Here is a 20,869-nt window from a genome sequence, read left to right as displayed (position 1 = left end):
CAGATCTATATTTATATATTCTTCAATGTACTTCATTAAAAGAAACAATATTTTGTGTAATTGTTGCTCTCCCTTCCTCTTGTGAGCTTTTCAAAGGAAATGCATCTTGGCAACAGTGTAGTTTCGTGACATTTTGTTTCTGATTCATACACACTGTATAATGGTGGTTAAATGCTTTCTTAATGGCTGTGGTAGACATGCTATGCTCTGAACTAGGCATAGGGACAATGGCTTAGGGAACAAATGCTGTAGCTATTTTGGGCAGATTTGGAACAGTTTGCAGTATGTGTAGCACGCAACCTGTTTAGCATCAAAGGTGTACCTTTGGAGATCTGCAAATGACCCATCTTTTGTCTGAACTAACATAATTTGATTATCATTTAGCACTGCCGGTATCAGTTCATGGTTGGTGGGTGTTTCACAAACTGTTTGCTCTGTATAACTTATCTAATTACATGTTTTGATCTGGTGGTCCATGCAAGCCTTTGAGGGTAACACTTGAGTAGCCAGTGAAACATATTGGGGACAGGTAACCAGCACTGAGAACTGAAAAGTCAGTAAACTTTAGAGCAGAAATAGCAAACTCCTGGAGTTACAATATTCCACACATAGTACACTAACTTCTCCCATGCTTCTCCCATGAGTTGCTAGGTGCTGCCTTACTCTGAATCAGACCTTTGATCCATGTAAACCAGTATTGTCTACTCAGACTGGCAATAGGTCTCCAAAGTCTTGGCTACTACTTTCCCATGCTGTCTACCTGAAATCCATTAACTGGAGGTGCCCATGATTGACCTGACAGCCTTCTGCCTGGCTCTGCCTCCACCTTGGCCTACCTGCTTTGCCTAATACCTACTTCTAGCCCATCTAGGGATCAGTATTTTGAAATAAAAATGAGTCATCCAAAATGGCACAGGTCAAAGTTCAATCTTTCTGGTGAACACCCAAAATATATATCTGCCTGGAGGAACCCTGCCCTGGAGGAACTTGCAGGTTCCAAGGCAAGGGCTTTAATGGTGGCTTGATGTCAGTGGGCTAGATCCAGAGTAAATTGACTTTAGGTGCCATTGAAATCCATAAAGCAGATTACTCATGACTTTAAGTCCCATTGATTTAACCAACTTAATCTACCTTGAACCCAGTCTCCCCCTAATACCCACCTAGCACTTCTTGTATCTGTTGTACTTACCAGTCATTACTGAATTGTGGCTAGCACATCATTGGAGTATCCACAACAACTAGATTTACCCATATATATTTTTTCATAGTAGCATCTGCAAGCAAAAAAGAAACTATAACTTGGAAGTGTGGTGCAACTTTCTATTTTTTACTTCTGCCTTTAGAAGGGAAGGAGCATTAAGGTTTGGGCTGCATAACCTAATCAGCCCCCCAAAAAACAAACCCAAACACGCTACAGGTGATATCATTGACACCTCCCAAAGTACAGCTTTTGAAAAATGCATTAGCCACATATTGCATTCAGTAATAAAAGTGATGTTGATGGCTTAGAAGGTCTCTAGTTCCTCTGCTTTCCTCTCTTACTTTCAACCCGTCATTCACACTGTCACACAAAAACAAGGTTTCATTCTTCTCTCTGTGTGTGAGATCGCCCACCTTTGCTGGTTAATAATAAGAAACAAGCATCAATACCAGTCCATGCCCTTTGTAAACCAATGCTAGTTTATTAGCTGATGTTGTCCCCGATTGTAATATCTGCATCTCCATACACCCACACACCCTTGAAATCCGATTGGCAAGGCTTCAATAGAAGTCAGCATTTTCCTTCCAGTGAGGAGAGGTCAGACAATGCCCATTTTGACAAGAGCTGGTTAGCTCAAAGAACAGTGGTGAGAGTTGGCTTTTCATTAAATATGAGCAGATGTGAAATGTAGAGTGCTTGACAATTAGAAATGGCAGCAGTAAGGCCCTGGAATCAAAGTGAGGTCAGATTGGCGGATCAGATTACCTCCCTTACATTCTTCAGTTGTTCGGGAAATCATTTTGAATTAGTGTCAGCAAAACCTTGATCGGTTTTGCCCTTTGTCTTTCATGCTAGCACTGTATTGTTTCCCAAGACACTCATTAAAGGTCATTATACTATTACAGGGCTGGCTTTGGTCACAGCCTCCCCCTCTCCCCATTGAGTCAGTGTGTGCTTCTAAGATGGCTTAATGTGCTTTTCATTTCTCCCTTTCTCTCTCTCCCACCAATCTCTCTCCCGGCTTTTCATTTTAAAGAGAAACAATCGTACAATAATAATAATAAACAGGAGGGGGGGATTGGTGAAAGAAATCCTTAAAGAAAAAGTGGCTACCACGATATTTTGGTCACCATCCTGTGGGAAATTCTTCCATGTAATGAATGGAAACTGCAAAACCTTTACTCCTCCGCAGCCCCCATCCATTTTAATTTATCTGGCAAAGGAGAACTTCTTGCTAGACTGTGCCCTGTGAAAACATCTATTTTACACATCCATTTAAACTTGGTGTTGTGAATTGCCTACCCTGCTGTAGCTAAAGGCATGGGCCTTGCAATATCTTTCTTTGCAGTAGCTGAAAGGTTCACTGGGTGACTCACAACACCATTCAAAATAGTGACTTTCCCCCCAGGGAAAAAATAGAAAGAGTCAAAGAGGTGTTCTGGGTGCTTACCCAATGGATTTTTTTTACCCATGCACCCTTTGCAAAACCCACCAGTTTCGAAAGAGATTTTCCGTGTAGAATGGAAAGCTATTGCGAGAAGAAGAAAAATTCCAAAGCTCTTTTAGGTGGGCAGGACTAATTGTAGTGTTCTTCAGATCAAGGGCACTATGGTTATGCAGCAGGGATTAAAATGGGCTTGCTAAACAAACAAATGGGGAAGCAGTTCCTTCATTCTGCTTATCTCTGCTTCTCCTGCTCCTGCTTCTCCCACCCCCACCCCCCCGGCAGCCTATGTAGTTACATCAGACAAATCACTTATCTGCAAGGCTCAGTATCCTTTCTCCAGTAGTGGTAAAATTTAGATGCTTCAGCAAGTTGCAACCACAGACTGTGCCAAACTCTTTCTCTCTCTCTCTCTGATTATGGGGAAATGTGTTACATGCTCCTTGTAAAAACTAGTGGATATGACCTCTGTGATGGTTTCTGCCCATCACTACCATTTCTGGGAGGTTGCTGATGATACCATGGGAATTCTCTCTGCCTGCCAGCCACCAATATAATGTCACAGTGAACACTATGACCTCAGTGGATGTCCTGCTTGCATGGAGGATAAAACTATCTACTACTCCAGTTTAAAGACAGGATGCCTCTTAATAATGACGGCCGGGGAATATGAGCTGGAGAGTGCTATTCTGTTCCTGTCCTGCTTATGAGTTTTTCTTAGGCATCTGAAGAGCCACTGTGAGAACAGACTACTGTGCTAGATGGGCCTTTGGTCTGATCTAGAAGGGCTCCTTTTATGTGACACGGACATTAGTTTTTGCCATCATAATGCTCTCCTGCTTTGAATCTCTGTGTAGGTAAGGCATTGGGAATGCTCTGATATTAGTATTGGTGACTAGGTTGTCCAAATAGCTGTTGTGGAGATGGGATAATTTGGATAGAGAGAGAAAAAGGCTTCCTCTGAATTGAGAGGCAAGTAGAGGGTTTTGGGGAGCAATCGTAGCTCATGAACTTATTGGCTGACTTTACAAGTGGGTTGAAAGAATTACTGAGATAGCATACGTGAGATTGCACTGTACCAATGTTAAAAGTATTATTTTTGTGAATGTTTAACCTTTGAAGCACAGGATGAGTTGGATAGGAAAACTATTTCTTAAACTATTTCCTCTGCTGCACATGACTTTCAATAGCTGCAACAGAACAGAAATATGTTGCAAAGAAATAATATAATTTAAATTTGTCCTTATTGTTTACTTTAAAAAAAAAATGTCACTGTTAAGAGTATATCCTTTTCAGCATCCTGTGAACCTGTAGTTATTAGTATCTTGGGGTGGGGTATGGCACCAACAGAAGAAGCAAGGAACCAAGGTTTCTTTGAGAAACTGGAACTTAAGAAACCCTGCAAAGAAAAAGGAGATGATTTCAAGCCCTGCAGGAAAATCTTATTAGGGCTACACAAGAGATTGCAATCAGGCAGCTGTGTTTTCCTAACCCAAATTTTTATGAAACAAGCAAACTGGTCTCTGTTGGAGAGCATTAAGCATTACTTTGGCCTGACATTCTCTTAACGAGACTAATATAAAAAGACAATTAAATCAAGGGCAGAGTGACACAATAAAAAATGTATTAATTCAAGCCCACAGAGATGAGAAATCACACACTATATGTGTCACAAATATCTGACCTTTGTAAAGAAAGCCAGTGTGGTGTACAAAGGATGGTCTAATGGCCTCATCCACAGATTTGCTAAACTAGAAAATAGAAGCTTGGGGAGAGGAATGTCAGCTGTTTTGTTGCTTGCAGAGCAGGGTATTATACCAGCATTGTTAGGACATTTTCAGTATATTATACAGCATGGACCAAATTAGGAGCCATACCTTGCCCTGTTTGGTCCACGGGCTGGAACTTCCCCACTCCTTCTGTATAGGAAACTCTTAATGAGTATAGATGCTTAGGTTGCTTTCTTCCAAAAAACATAAAAGATTTCCTTCCTCTACTGTGACATTCTATTCTATTTCATTAGCCATCACTAATCAAGTCAAGGGGTTTCATCTGCCTTGTAGCACAGCCCTACGCGTGTGTACTTGAAAGTAAAATCCAATGAGCTCCATGGGTCTTACTCCCAAGAAAAAAACACATTGGGCATGTGGTCTTCAGGATTTTGTTTGTCTTTTCCATACAAACCTCTTCCTTCTAAAGTATTTCATTGGCATGGGCAATGAAGAAACAAAAAGCGGAAAGTGAGGGGCTATATTTATGTGAGTGGACGCTCTCTGGAGAAGAACTTCCAGGAACGAAAGCCTCTCGCAATGATAATAATAATAATTTATTATTTGTACCCCACCCATCTGGCTGGGTTTCCCCAGCCACTCTGGGCGGCTTTCAACAAAGATTAAAAATACATTAAAATGTACATTAAAATGGAATAAGGATTGTTGTAGACGACCTGCCTTTCATTCTTTTCTCCTCTTTGTGATGTTTGATGATAATCCTGAATGCCCAAATAACAAGTTTCAACTATGGTAGTTTTCAAGCCTTCCCGTCGCAATTATCTAATGTACAGTTCTTACATGTTGCAAACTCCATGTATTTAAAGGGATACTTTCATCAGGGGTATACTTCGGTAATCTTTCGTAATATGATGTCCTGTTTGAGGCCACAATTTGGTGCCTCCAAATGGATATTCTCAATTATGTGGGCTCTTGGCTCAGTGCCCTGTGCAGCAGAACTGCCCGCACCGCTCTAAATCCGCCGCTGCTTTCAGTATACTTTGTGTAAAGAAAAAAAAAACAGGCAAAAGGGAAGGTATGTGAATAATACACCCTTCCAATAATGCAAAAGCTTGACTTGGGTAGGAACACCAGTGGGATTTTGCTTTTGTCTGAGACCCACATGTTGCTTTATTATTTAACCCCATGACCTGACTGTCATCCCTCTTCAAATTCTTGTGTTGTTATAATCCCAGTACAAACTGCTGGCAGTGTGATGGACCACCCACAAGGCTCCAGCAACCCAGTGGCTGATGCTTTATCCACTATTTAGGAATCACTGGCTTCACTATAAATGCCATGCTGTAGATAGAATAATGAACAAGAAGTCATTGCTTCAGAATGAATTACTGTCAATACTTTATAGTATGCCAACTATGCGATCACTTAGCAGCGCTCCTGCAATATTAAAAAAAAATATTATTCTTATTAGTAGTAGTAGTAGTAGTAGTAATATAAATATTTTTGTTAACTTTATGTTAAATGTGTATTCTGTAGTTGACCTCCTTTGTAATGTTTTATTTTGAAATCTTTAAGATGATATTTTAGTTTTCTGTTAATTATGTTGCTTTGACTGTATACTCTATATTTGACTTTCTTCAGATTGTTTTATTGATTTAATATGCTGTAAACCGCTTTGAGATTTTTCTTAAAAATATAAAGCGGTATAGAAATTAAATAAATAAACAACATATGAAGTCCCTGCCCAGAACAATGTGCAGTCTGACTAACAGCAATACTCATTGCTTTTAGTAAGTTTTTTTCCTAGCAATAGAGTTTGTGTGTTTGGGGAAAGAAAAGTTATTTATGTTACTTATATCTTTACATTCCTTTGTCTGTCTTAACAAATGAGGAGGTAGAACAGTGGCATACAAATAGCTAAGTATTGTGGACTCCCTGTTTTTTAAAAGCCAAGCCATGGACCCCTTACTTCTGCAAATGTGATACCTCCGTGGTAATGTTTGTTATGTGAATGGTGCCACCCAGGGATTTTTCTTTTCCAGCCAGAACTTGCTGGAACTCAGTTCTGGCACCTCTCAGGTGGGCGTCATTGCCATGAGAACAAGGGAGGTGTTCCTGGTGAGTTACGACACCTCTCCCCCCCCCCCGAAAAATAGCACTGGTGCCACCGTACCCTCCAGCATGTCCCAGCACAAAACCGGAACACACATCTTCCAGACCACAGTTCCATGCAAGTCACATGACCCACATGAGAGCACAGTGCCCAAAAACAAGATGTTCCTGACAGCTAATGGATATGTGCCATAGATCCACTGGGTGTGCTACACAGACCCCCGGGGTCCACGGACCACTAACTGGGGACCACTGAGGTAGAGAATTGGAACCTTTCCTGGACATTTTAATTGCTAGGTGAAGGGTGGGGAACCTGTAGTCCTCCAAATTCTGTTGGACTGCAATTCCAACTAGCCCCATTAGTTTGGCTATTAGCCAAAGATGCTGTGACTTGCCAGTCAACATCTGTAGGTCCACAGACTTCTCATCCCTGTCTTCAATTGCTCTGCTTAAGACCGACCATATACAAACTGGTGTTTTTTTCTTGCCACAATCATTTTTTCATTCACATTTCCCCCGTAAAATGTTAATTTCCAAGTCTATTAGTATGTGTAGTTTTATATTTAGGTCTTTAACATGGATATTTCAGTGGATTATTGTGCTTGCTTGAGGATGATATAGATTTGAAGGATGGATAGCTGGAGAAATACAAGGAGTGTGTAGCAGGGAAAGGGGGTAGACTCTCCCATTCAAAGCGGTTGCTGCAATAGAAGAACAAACACAAGACAGCCTGACTAGTTTATTATAAATAGCTAGAATGTATGAAATAGATGGGTTTTGTTGTGCAGTGCAGTGGGTTAGCTTAGATGCTCATCGTTGGGGCTAGTGCAAAGGAATTTGATGTCCTCAACCCTTTGAATATTACATGTACCAGCTTCTGTGCAGGCACCAGATGCTCCCAAGTTTAGCAGCAAATATTTCCGAAGAGTTAGATGGAAAAGGCGGGGAGCACGGAAGAGGCAGAGAGAAGTCTTTTTGAGAAATCGCTTCGGGCCTCTACTTTGGGTAGTGTTTCTTACCAGGGTCACAGGAAAGTGACTAGTGAATGGATTGCCTTGATGGGGACAGGCTAGGGGAAGAAAAGCTGTCTCCAGCCCGTGGAGCGGGTTTCAGAGAGGGCCTTATGAAAGGTGACATGGAAATTATGTTTGCATTTTTATTTCCTGAGTGTGGCTGGTTGTCATGAAACTCACCCTGACAGTTTCTTACCACCAGGCAACAGATTCTCCCTGTTACCTCCTCGGTGTAGGACAGATGCTAGCCAGTTAGCTCTCCGTCTCTCCTTCTCCTGAGCTATCTCAAGCGACAGATGCCAGGACTAGCTCAGTTTCCTCTTGAACGTTTCTGTCGTAGCCCTGCCTTGAGCCCAAATCCTGACCTTTACTTATATGAAATAAAGTACTTATGAACAACCAAAGCCTTGATCCAGAGCAGGCTTAGAGCAAATGTCAAGCCAGACTTCTGCCTCCTTCTTCCACCTGCATTAGGGAGCCCAGATTAGACCTTAGAGTAGAGCGTTGGACTGCCTTAGGCTTTACAGGTCTGGAGAGACATAACTTATTAACAAAGAGCTATTAAATTTTTATCCATTTTTACAACACAATATAAATGCTTCCTATGAATCTACATTGTGTTCATTATCATTTAAAATGTTAATTAAGTCAAAGTTACATTTAATTTAGTCCTAAATGTGCCTTTGGGAGGAAGCGTTTAGAAACAGCTGCAGGATTGAGAAAGTACATCAAGTGTTCTGGGAAGTTCCCTGCACCAATTTCAGGACAGATTATCCCATCCCACCACCCCACCCGCTTCCTTCCAATCCTAAATTGAATGCTGTTTGGTGTCTGAAGCTAATTTGTAGCGATGCGATTGGGCACTGCTTCAAATTAGTGTCATACCAATAACTCCAGGGTTATTAACTCTTAGGAGAATACGGAAAGAGTAATGCACAAAAGAAGAGCTAAAGTGCTCATTCGAATTTTGACAGCTGTTTGAAATGGGGATGCAGTCACGTTCTAAAATGGCTTGCATTCTGCATTTTACAGAGGAGCTTCCCAGGCTGAGATTCCCATAGCACTAGGTTTCTTGATAGGGTCCCGTGCATGAGTGTCTGCATAGACAGCAGTGGTATAGAAATGTTTGTGGTAGATTCAGAGCTCAAGATGTCACAGGAATTGGATATCTGAATCAACTTTGTGGGTGCTTTATTAGCAGCAGGGAGGAGCCTGAGGCCCTCAAGAAGCTGTTGGACTACAACTCCCATCAGCCCCAGCCACTATAGCCATTAGCCAGGGATGATGGGAGTTGGAGTCCAGCAACATCTGGCAGGCCACAGGCTTCTCACCCCTGCTTTATAGTTAAAAGCTGCTTCTTTATATAGAACTGTTTCTCTGTGTATTGTTTGCCTTGTCTGAACCCTTTACTCCTCTAGAGGAAATGGCAAAAGATAATTTCCATGTATTTCCATTCTGGAAGAAAGTTTTACTCTCAGGGTTATTGCTGGGAAACTCAGTTTGAAGAAAACAAACGGCAAATCCTATTTAATTTCCAACAACTTTTAATCTCTAGTTTTAATATAAGCCACAAAAGAGGGGTGCATGGGGGGGTGGAATAAGGGAGATGGAACTGCCACATAAAATCTTAGAAATCATACAGCATCTCTGGGCTTTGTTGTGCAATTTTCCTTGCTTGCTCTTGCGTAAAAGACATTGGTTGCATTAGATGTCACAGTCTCCACGGTGTGCACAGCATTATCCTTATTTTTCTAAACTCAAATTGCTTTGCATTGTCACTGCAGCACAGCAATGCATTTTCCCATCACTGCCTGTGTGGTAGCACAGCTGCTCAGGGATTTTAGTACCAGTCAGAACTGAACAGCAACTTTGTCTTCCGTCAGAAATTCAAGAAAAGGGCTGTTATTGTTGTTGTTTTAAATAAAACTGTTGCTTCTAGGCAGTGATATAACTACAGGTTGTAAGAAACTTGGAGCTGCTATTAAAAAATGCCAGCCCCAGAGCAAGTTCCCCTTTCATTTGCAGTGGCCCACCTTGTCCCGTGCTCTCTGGCCAACGTGTTTTATGGTTCTCTGCCCTCAGTTGTATCAGAGTAAATCTGAGTAAATCTGCAACATTCCCCTCTTTCAGCAAATGTACTGCTTATCACTGAGTTTAGATACTCTCACAACTTAATTGCTGCATTGTCAAATCAAGTTTGTTTCGTTTTCATTCCAGATGTATGGATGCTTTTACAGAGTTAATTACAAAGCCCATCCATTTCAATGGGAGTGTGTCTTCGCATTCAGGGAAAGTCCCTATCTCACTGAGGGCTTGAGACCCTATCGGCTACACTCGCCTGCTTTAGCCAGCCAGTCAAAGCCATTCCCAGGGTGTAGCATTCTGGGAACCACGGGGGAGAGTTGAGTGTAGGGTGGTGTCCAAAGGTAGAGGCAGTATACCTCTGAATAAGAGACACTTGTGAGCATTGAGTGAAAGAGGACTGTTGCTTAATGTGCAGCTTGTGGGCTTACTGGAAGTTGATCACTGTTGGGAACAGAATACTGGGCAAGGAAATGAAATAGGCAGAAGGTACTTTGGCTCTATTGACGGATCTCTTGAGCAATTTGCAGTTGATTATCAAGCATTTTGACTCCCAGTTGTTTAGCAAAAACAGCAACCTAAAGACCCACTCCCTGCTATAAATTATAATGCTGAAATGGAGGAAGCCTGGGGTAACCATGAGTTGGTGTTTGCATGGGTATTCAGCTCTGTTCAGCTCTGGTGCTCAAAACAAAATCCTGGACTAATTCTAAGTGTATGTCTTTTGCACCAGGTGCAAAGTAGAAGTCTGCCCACAGAGGTGGTTCTAGGGTAATGCTACTGGTTCAGCCACACTGCAGGCTGTCGAAAGGAAAGCCTCACAAAAATGTTGTCGAATGGAACATGAAAAGCAGTGGGGCACCAAATCTTAGCATCACACAAGGTGTCGCTGAAATTTGAGAGCCCAAAGTCTGCCCCTGTTGCCTGCTGTTTACTACATGGTCCTTTGTTGCTATCCAAGTATGCTGTTCTAATATTTTCAAAATTCATGCTGTAGTTAAACTAACAAACAGACAATATGTGACATCAGGTGTGGGACAGGTAAATATGTGACTGCCAAAAGAACAACCAGGAGCTTAAAATGTGTGCCTGGTTGTCCCTTGGCAAGCTGTCCCTTGAGGCTGCCTGTTTGAAGGTGCAATTTGGATTTATACTCTACCTGCAAATGGGCATTTTTCCTCTGCATGCCGACTTTGCAGATAGCTTTGCTTGTTGGCAGAGGAAACATGTTTGTAGGCATTGTTTTGAAGCCAAAAAAGTGTCTGCAAATGGACTTCAAAGGGGCTTGCTGCTGTCAGTGCCAATCAGCATGCCTTCAAAGGGGCTTGCTGTCAGCCCTGATCAGCTGATCATTGCTGACAGCAAGCCCCTCTGAAATTGTCACTAGACATCAGAATGACGTCACATGATTGACAGGTGGATATGATGGCCCTGCCCACCTCTCTGATTGGTCTGCAGGGTCAGGGTGGGAAGAGTCCATTTCCTGACTCCTGCCTTATACGCTGTGGTTTTAAGGTAATCAAGTCAATCTGCTTGCAAGTGATAGCATTAGCAAAACCTTTCAACAGGCATCGCAAACCCATTGCCCGGAATCAAGGCAAAAACATATTCCATGCAGATCTTATGGATTTCTCTTTCTTCATAAGCTTTGAATGTTGACTGATTTTATTAGTAATTGCCTTTTTTGGTGTGTTTTTTGCCTCTGCAATTTCCCCTCCTGAGATTCCTTCTTTTGAGACGGGTCAACAGAAAGCATCACAAGTTTTGCAAAGATAGCTTGAGGAATTGCCTGAGAACCCTTCAGGCTTTTAGTCAGCCCCCAGGCTTACGTCTCACATGGCCCTCCAGAGACTGTCCATTGCCTTAACATTTTATCCAGGAGGAATTCAGAAGTCTCTTAGCATATACTGCACAGTAGGGGGGGCAGGTGGGTGTTGTTCCTTTTCGTATCTTCGGTAAACAAGCCAGCTGTTTTTGCTGTCATTGTTCTCCTGTACCTCCATTTCAAAGAACAAATAAATTAGTTGGAGCTAGATGACCCAACATATGATCACATGAAATTAAAATTCTTTTAAAAGAAGGCTCAAGACGAACCTGTATATCCTTCAGGATAAATCAAAGTATACTAACAATTCATCCAATAAACCCCCAATGCAGCACAATCCAGTATTTGCCTCATAGTTTCTGTAGAGGGAGTGCCCATTATGTTCCATGCACACCTGTAATAACCAGACTTTGGACTTCAACATTTGAAGAATGAAGTTTTAGGTGATTGTTCTGACTTAGGTGTTTGTTTGTTTGTTTTAAAAAAAGAGGGAGGGAGGAAAGAATCATTTCCATAAGTTTTAAAGCACATCATCACATTTCACAGATATATGTGAAATGACACTCTCCTTCCTTCATGTCACAATCATAAGTAGTCTGCTGCTACCCTCTGGAGCCATTCTTGTGTTATCGGTGTAATATTTTTGTTAGCGATTGAATCAGTGGAAACGTATAGCAACCGTTAGTTATTTCGCAGAAGTGCCTTGATCCTATTTTGTTTTTATATGGAAAAATGACCTGGGCTGCATACATCCATCCTTTAGAGTACTTTTTCTGTTAGAGATCAAATCGCCGTTGTAAGTATCACTGCCATTAGTTATCACTGCTAGATTTCTTAGCTTACAGTTTATTTTCCACTCATGAAATTGCCAGTCTGGGCTCCCCCATAACAATCAATTCTAGCCAAAGTACTATGTACTTTGGTGGATGTTTTAGAATATATTCTTTATGGAAGAGCTCTCTCTCTCTCTTTTGCAAATGTAATCAGATTTAGCTATCACATACCCATAGCTCCATTTTATTGTGTTACTTTGCCTTTTCTCTCTTGCCGTCATTTACCAAAAATGATAGGCCACACATGTTCTGCTACTCTATATTGCTGAAATATGCTTCAGTTCTGCCTTCCTCTATTGCCACTTTTTACTATTATTTTACAGATTTAATCTTCAGTATTTATAACTGGGGTTATTTGTTGCATTAATACATTCACTGACAAATCTGGTGTTGGTGGGTTTATTTAGAAGAAAATGGAACTGCCTTGCACCGAAGCCTGTAATGGTGTGTGTCAGGAATCAATATAAATATAGAGAGAAGATGGATCCCAATGTTTCATCACACTGTAGTGTCAAACCAAGAAATGTAACTGGGACAATGATAAGGAGATGAAGGAGTGAGGCTGTGCAGGTAGTGGGGTGGTTGAGTTGTCAATGAATTTTATGGGATATAAAGGAAAAAGCCTGCATTCTGGGACACAGTTGAAGGTGGGCAAATCCTGGCCTTCAGGTGTTGGAGGTGCAGTGTGTTTCTGTAAAATGCAAGCCATCTCTTCTGACTTCCTCCTTCCACCATCTTGTAATCATGAAAAAGAAATGTTCATATTTCGTAACATATTTCCGGAGGCCTCTGTGACATGAACAGGAGTGGGGTTTACAGTTCTGTATCTGCTGGTCTTTTGACAGCACTGATGTAACTCAAACTTGGACCGCTGCAGTTCGGCTTTTGTTAACCTTATATGACCTCGGCCCAATTGGGTGGTTTGTGAGAATAGCATTGTTGTTTTCTATCCTCCTGACAGCTGTAATGGATATCATGACCTACAGTACTGCTATAGTTATTCAGTGCCCATCGTCAAGTAGCCATTTGCATGCCCCCAGAGGTATTGTAATTGGTCTGTCTTGTAGTATCACATTAATTTTGATGTGTCCCTTTCTTCTTTCTCTCTATATATTTTTAGGAATTCAGTGAGGCTTGTGTTTGCAGCTGAACAAAGCATATTGTTTTGCTGTTTTTTTAAAGTTTATGCAATTATTGATCTTCAATTGTGTTGTTGGCTCTAACCGTTTTTGGAATTTTTTTGTTTTTGGTGTTGCTGAGGAGCAATGTGTCTGTATAGTTCTACTTTAAACATTGCAATGCTGTGCTCTTCTTCCGTTGACCTTTAGTAGCATAGTGTAATAGTAAAGTGCGACCCAGCCTATAACTGATAATGCTGGGCCCACCACATAACATGGTTATTTGTGGTATAGATAGTATTTTACTTTCCATCTGCCATGCACGTAATCATGATACTTTTTGTCCCAGGGCATAGACTCCTAAGCAACGCTGATTGCGTAAATTAGTGAGGTATTTCATTGATAGGAATCCCCCAGTGCTTTTTCTTAGAAAAAGAGGCGCCAGAGCTCGCCATGAACTTTTCCTTGTTCTCTTAAAATGCTCATTGTGCCCACCTGAGAGGTGCTAGAACTGAGCTCTGGCTGGGGGGGGGGGAGCTCTGAGATTACTTCACATACCTCTGAGAGACGTCCGGAGTATAGAGTATAGTTTTTCCTTTAAAATGTATTTGCCTGTGTATTTACTGTATAATCTATTAGTACTATTAAGCATGGCCTTCTCCCCACCCCCACCCCACCATGTAATATAGAGCTATATTGGTAGGGAGACAGGATGAGAAATCGAACAATGAATCTAACCATCTTTACCTCGCTAAAGCACAGTTCAAGGGAATACACATTTTAGCAAATCAGATCAGACCATAACGCCAAAACAATTACCCCCCCCCAAAAAAAAACCAGAGTATCACTGATATAATGGCCTGTTGTTAAGTGTGTATATTGCTGATACTCGCAAGAAACCTGACTGACTTGCGCAGTTGGAAAAATGAGTGAAGAATATTGCAGAGTTTGCAATAAAGCTCAATTAATGTGAAATTCCCCACCATCTCTTCTCAGGAGCTGTGTTTAATTTCAGTATCCAATCCAATGGCATCTATAATTACAAGCTTTTACTGAAATGGGATAATTCGTGTATCTACTTGTTTGCATGCTTAATTGTTGTGACTTCCAGTCTTTCCATACCAGTTTTAAGTTTCGGAGCTACTAAGATTTTCTTCCTTTCGTGGAAGACATAACTGAGGTAATGGAGTAAGCTATGTTTTCTGTGTTTGAAAGCTGTTAATGAAAGTCCTGTCATTAATGGTGGCCAAGAAATGTGCCTGTTTTAGGGTATATTTCATGAAAGAAGTTAAGGGGAAAGTAAAGAAAAAAGATTGTGGGGGTAGCTTCAGACTACTAGATAATACCAGCAGATGGTGCTGCCACCTTAAGAATCAAACAGAGAGAGAGAGAGAAAGAGAGAGAGAGAGAGAGAGAGAGAGAAGAATTACTCCCCCCCCCCCATTACAACACATTTGAAAACTTAGACATGCCTATCACTTGTCTAAGTGATACACATACAATGTACATACAAGCACATAAATATTTATATTATGCCACATGTAAGCAAATCTTGGGCTGAGCCAAAAAGGGCCATTTTTTCACTGAAACTCTCCTCAGTATGAAAACTGCCCCTGCCTGTGAGTTTTGAGGGGTGGCTGTGCTGAAGTATTAATCCATTCAGAGTGAGGGTAGGAAGCATTGCCCACAGTCTGAATTGCCTTCATGGTGCCACCGCGTAGCTAAATGGAGCACATTCAATATGTGATTTGCTCATTAGTGACAATCACTATACAGCAGGCTTCCTCAACCTCGGCCCTCCAGATGTTTTTGGCCTACAACTCCCATGATCCCTAGCTAGCAGGACCAGTGGTCAGGGATGCTGGGAATTGTAGCCTCAAAACATCTGGAGGTCCGAGGTTGAGAAAGCCTGCTATACAGTGTCTTACATAGAGTTGCCCCTGAAACTTAACAGAGTCAGGGGGTCATCCTTTGGCAGGAAGCCAAAAGAGCTATGCTAAAGGGAAACAAATATTTCAGAGGGTTGTGTGCTCTGAACTGGCAACTTTTACCTTTTCCTTACCCTGCATAACCTTTTAAAGGATGTATAAATATAATTTATATATTAAGATTTGTAGGTGAAAATTGCCAGATCCGCTGAACCTCAATGGCCAGTAACAACCAACAACAGCCTGTATTTCACACCAGTGCTTGCTTTAGAGATGGGCTAACTTCATTGGCCCCACTCTGTAAATAATCCAAACCCTCCAGATTTGTCTACAGTACATCAAAAACTTTTTGCTAAACCAGTGTGCTGATGCTAGCTGGTAATATCCTTGGGAGCTGACTATAGCATCCATTGTCAGGATCCATTTTGTGCATGGTGGGCTGGGCTTTTGAGTGGTTTGCCTCATTTGCTTGTGCGAATCAGCTTTTCTTTTCTTTTCAAGTTCTGAATTGTTTTCACATATAAAATTGCAAACCATAAATAGCAAGGACATATCCCACCCCCTGATAAACTGCTTATCCATCATAGTTTTTGTTTGAAATTTGATTGATCAACAATCACTGTTGGATTCACAAACTGTAGGGCAGGCTTCCTCAACCTCGGCCCTCCAGATGTTTTTGGCCTACAACTCCCATGATCCCTTGCTATCAGGACCAGTGGTCAGGGATGATGGGAATTGTAATCTCAAAACATCTGGAGGGTCGAGGTTGAGGAAGCCTGCTGTAGGGTTTTGTTTTTAATTGCTAACCTACTCCATACTGCTGGCTCAAGTCAGAACGTCACACAGCCAAATGTGTTAGCATTTGTTTCAGTTCCCACACCCCCATTCCATAATCCTGTATTTTTAAAACAAAGAAACATATCAAATAGGTAATGTAACATGGGCTAGAGGCTGTAATCTTCATCAGTGCTTTTTCTGGGGGGATGCAGGGGTACGCATACGCCTAAACATTTTGTGAATCTAAGTTTGGCCTCATTGAGGGGCAGTATTTCAATATGAGTAGGAAAATGAGAGTACCCCTAAACATTTTTTTAGAACAAAAGCACTGATCATCATAATCATTAAAAAAAAAACACCTGACCCTATCTCCTTAATTTTGGGTTCCAGGAGCCAACACATATATAAAGGAGAAGTGCATTGGTTCTAGAATGTGCTGAGGCAAACATCAATGCTACTTCACCGGAAGCTGCTTCAAATAAAGTACTTTAACAACACTTTTCAGGAGATGCTCAGACTTTGCGGAACATATGTGGGAAGAAATTCCCATATCCACGGGGGGTGGGGGGGAATCATGGATACCTCTACTTATGGCACACAGATGACATATAAGTTGGTCTTGGAGATCATGAAAGGATGCTGTGAATAGTGGCAAATAAAAAGTAGCAGAATTGAAAAAAGGGTATTAAAAGCCTAGATGCTCACCTGGGAAGAATAATAGAATTGTAGAGTTGGAAGGGACTCCGAGAGCCATCTAGTCCACCCCCTGCAATTCAGGAATATTTTTGCCCAATGTGGGGCTCGAACGCACAACCCTGAGATTAAAAGTCTCATGCTCTACCAACTGAGCTATCCCAGACAAGAGATGCAGGTTATTACATATCACACATTGTGCAACAAACCCAGGTTTGTCATTATTGATAGACAGCCGCAGATTCCAGCTCATGTACCCTGTTCGGTGTACATATTTGCAAAGACCTTCTTACAGCATTCACATTTTACAGGCTTGGGTGTACATCCAATAGGGCTTTTAAAAAAATGTGTGAAGTGGCCCTTAGCTTTTTTAGCATAAAACTACACTCAATGCCAAAATAATAAGGAATGATTTTGCAAAGCTAAATTAATAAAGTCAGTAAGATATAGATTGCCCGCAAGAGCTGATACAGTAATATAATTGGATTGTCTCATAGGTCTTCATAACGGTGAATTTCTGGTAGCCTCATTTTCCTGCTAAAAAGATCCAGACATTTCATTACTGGTTTGAAATGAAAACTCAGTGGAGTTGTAGATTGAAACCCATAAGTGAATCACACCCAATGTAACAGGGGAGGCCCATTCTGTTTTGCCACCTGATGCAAAACAAGAAGGTGCCACCCCTGCCACTGAAGCATCATGTACTGGGGTTTGTGTGGCAGCAGCTTCTGGTGAGATCTTGTGAGCAATTGTGAGAGTTCCACAAGATCTTGCTGGAAGACACTGCTGCCACTTCTTCAGCGGCAGGCATAGGCGCCACCCCTCAGGATTCCACCACCTGAGACAGCTGCATCAGTCCACCTCATGCATGGGCCGGCCCTGCACTCTTAAGGTGGATTTTTCTGTTTCTTAGATTGTTGTTAAAGAGAGGGAGAAAGGCAAGGAGAAAGACAGAAGGCGATAAAAGAGAGCATGGGGAGAAAAAAGAAAGGCAGGCAGGTGTACATATTAAAAAATGAAAATCAATCATGTGTGTCCTGTTTCAGGCAAGGATGAAAGGTTTAGAGGGGTACATCTTAAAATATGCATCAAAAATTTGTCTGCATCTGTGGTCTCAATGCCTACTGGTATGTTCTCCCAGGCTAGTAGCACATCCTGCACAGTAAGTTAACTCCATTGTCCAGGGTAGAATTATTTCAGTCTCTGATAGTAAGAAAGGAGTTTTGAGCTGGACTCCAGATTTATAGCTAAGTGCTATAGAGAAGTATCCATGTGTGTATTGCTGGACCCTTTCCCTCTCTACTAAATAACTTTAGTTTCCTGTCAAATACATTGTATACAATAAACAGAAGGCTTCTAAATCCAGGCGAACAGAACAATCACCAAGGGCCCTATTCTCTCTCTCCCTCTTCCCCCTCTTTCTTTTTTCTTTTTGGCAACAAGGTACTTGTATATATCTTCATTTATGCTTGCCCACATAAACTTGGTTAGGCTGGGCGAGCATAAATAGTTAACGACACCAGGTACAAGTAACTGGTGGATTGCAGGTGATTCCATTTTAAATATGATCCACCTGTGAGCTCCGCATTTTGAGCGTGTTGGAGGCTTCGCTGACCTTAACGTGATTGATCGTTGTGCAGTCTATTTAGCCACAAAGGTGCAACCTCCATTAGTGTCTAGCAGACAACAGCAGCAGGACAGATCACTAGTACAGTTTGACAGAACTACATAATCGCAGCCCGTTCCCACTAATGCTTTTGACGCTGCAACTCCTTGCTTCCATGTCTCCTGTAGCTGGTGTCAAAACCTTCTCTCAGGCAACAAGACAAAGGGCAGAGAATGTCTTTCTTAGCTATATATTAAGAGAAGGACACTTTGTGTCTCTCAGTTCAAAAAACCCAAATATGTAGGTGCCAATAATCTTAACCCTACAGCTTAGCCTGAGACTGTTAAGCTTTACGAATGAATAACAATAATAGCAATAATTTTATTATTAAATAAATACAGTAAGACAGGTTTGAAAACTTACATTTACAAAAGAGTCTTGGAAAAGAGTCATGGTGCTATTCATTGGGGGGGAAAAAACTATTTTAGATTAAGAAAAAATATTTGCCTGAATTTAAGGATATGATTTAGATATGCACACACTTAATGAGAAATACGGTATTGTTAAGTCTTATTGAAATGTTCTTGATGGCCTTGGAAAGCCTTCATATATTTTCTCTGGGGAAATATATATTTTCTCCCAGCATTGGCTGTGAATTTGTGCATTGTAGAGCACCTTAAGAAATGTAGTTAACCCTCTTGAAATACAGAATTAGGTATCTCGAATTTCCACCCAAAAGACAAACCTTTCCATACTACAAGTTTAGGGAAGGGTAGAGAGGAAAATACTTTATAGTAGGTTTGTTAACTCCTTCTTGAGGGTCCCTGCTTCTAGTCATATTTGTGACCTTCAGATTTTCCTTCCTGTTGGACAATCAAGGAAAAACTTTTTACCGATTGCTATGTAGAGGCCTATTGAGAGATTGGAAACTCATTGTGGAATCAATTGAAATTTTTTTTTTTTAGTTGGTTTTTCTGAAAATATCTTGTGCTTTTGGGAAAAGCAGAAATTGGATCTGATTTACAGCCCAGCTAAACTGTAGGGTGCACAGCAGTGCTTTCATTCCTCTAGGGCTAATTTTCATCCTTTGCCATCTGAAGAAGGGGGAAAAGGGTGTAATGAATTTAAAACATAGGGTAACTTAGGGTAGGCTTTTTCCAGATCACTAAGTTTTGTCTTTATTTCACCCTTTAGCACCCAGTCCTGTTCTTCCGTTCATAATAACTGCAGAAAAAACTAATTTGGCAACCCAGAATGCTGCTTTGTTGGTGACTGCGCAGAGAACAGAACTGAAACTGAACAGTAGAACAAGCGAAAGTCCAATGGGTGGAGTCTAACTGTAGCTCATAATACAAAGTTCTAATATTTAACTTTTCAGGTTAAATATTATGTTACTAGGCAGGCAGCCCCCCCCCCCAGTAATTATAGGGTGATCACTGTAGAAAGGCCTGAAAAGGCAAAATGAAGGAAACAGAGGACAAAAGTCCCAAAATATGCATGGTTCAATAAGGCCATAAAAGTGCCAGAGTGGAAATTGTGCTTGATTCTAATTTCCCACAAATTAGCAGTTAATGTTTAGTGTGGGCATATGTGAGTTAGAAAGCAGAGTGATGGCTGCATTCTTGAGCACCCAGATTTATGTCTCTACCTATAGGAGCATGTAGGCCAATCCAACTATGCGGCAAAAATGTCATTTGTGTACATTTTCGACAACTTGCAACTGGTGCTCTGCTACTGGCACCATCACTTCTGCATGTGCACAACTGTTTCTCACATTTTAGATCGTTTGCTGGAGTACTGGGGAAAGAGAATTTTGGCCGCCTACTCCATGGGTAGGCAAACTAAGGCCTGGGGGCCAGATCTGGCCCAATCACCTTCTAAATCTGGCCCGCAGACGGTCCTGGAATCAGCGTGTTTTTACATGAGTAGAATGTGTCCTTTTACTTAAAATGCATCTCTGGATTATTTGTGGGGCATAGGAATTTGTTCTCTTTTCTCTCTCTCTCCAAAATATAGCCCGGCTCCCCACAAGGTCTGAGGGACAGTGAACCGGCCCCCTGCTGAAAACGATAGCTGACCCCTGGCCTAGTCATTGATATAATGAACATTGTGGGGGAAAGGTCATTTTATTGTTTAACTGATTGCAACAGCCAACCCTGCGTATGAGCAGAAAGGTCTTCCTTCCCTTGGGGAAAGAGCAACCAGGGTTTACAAGGACCTACCACTGAAAGGGGGGCTAAAAAGGGAATAATGTGCAGCATTTGGGATCCTGATCAGGCTACTTCAGATTTGAGGGTGCCCTCAACAACTATTAAGTTGGTGGAAACTATGGCTTTGGGCTTACCTGGTGGATATGTGTCACCATTTAAAATTTCCCACAGTGCCTGACAGCACCACTTGAGGAAGCTCATGGTACTTATCAGTGCCCATGGGCTTTTCTAGGGCACAGATCCCCCAGAGGTCTCCAAGGATTCTGGGGCTGATACCAGACCCAGTCCTGAGCCAGC

General features: G+C 41.6%; 1 protein-coding gene across 15 annotated transcripts in view; it reads left to right on the top strand.

Annotated features, from left to right (window-relative positions):
* Positions 1-20,869, top strand: part of KCNMA1 (potassium calcium-activated channel subfamily M alpha 1) — a 557,989-nt gene that overhangs the window by 435,527 nt on the left and 101,593 nt on the right. The window lies entirely within an intron of this gene.

Source organism: Podarcis liolepis, assembly GCF_965112155.1.
Source record: "Podarcis liolepis genome assembly, chromosome: 5".
In the NCBI taxonomy this organism is placed as follows: domain Eukaryota; kingdom Metazoa; phylum Chordata; class Lepidosauria; order Squamata; family Lacertidae; genus Podarcis; species Podarcis liolepis.
Note: the sequence above shows the minus strand (reverse complement) of the source record. Positions and strands in the feature narration are given on the sequence as shown.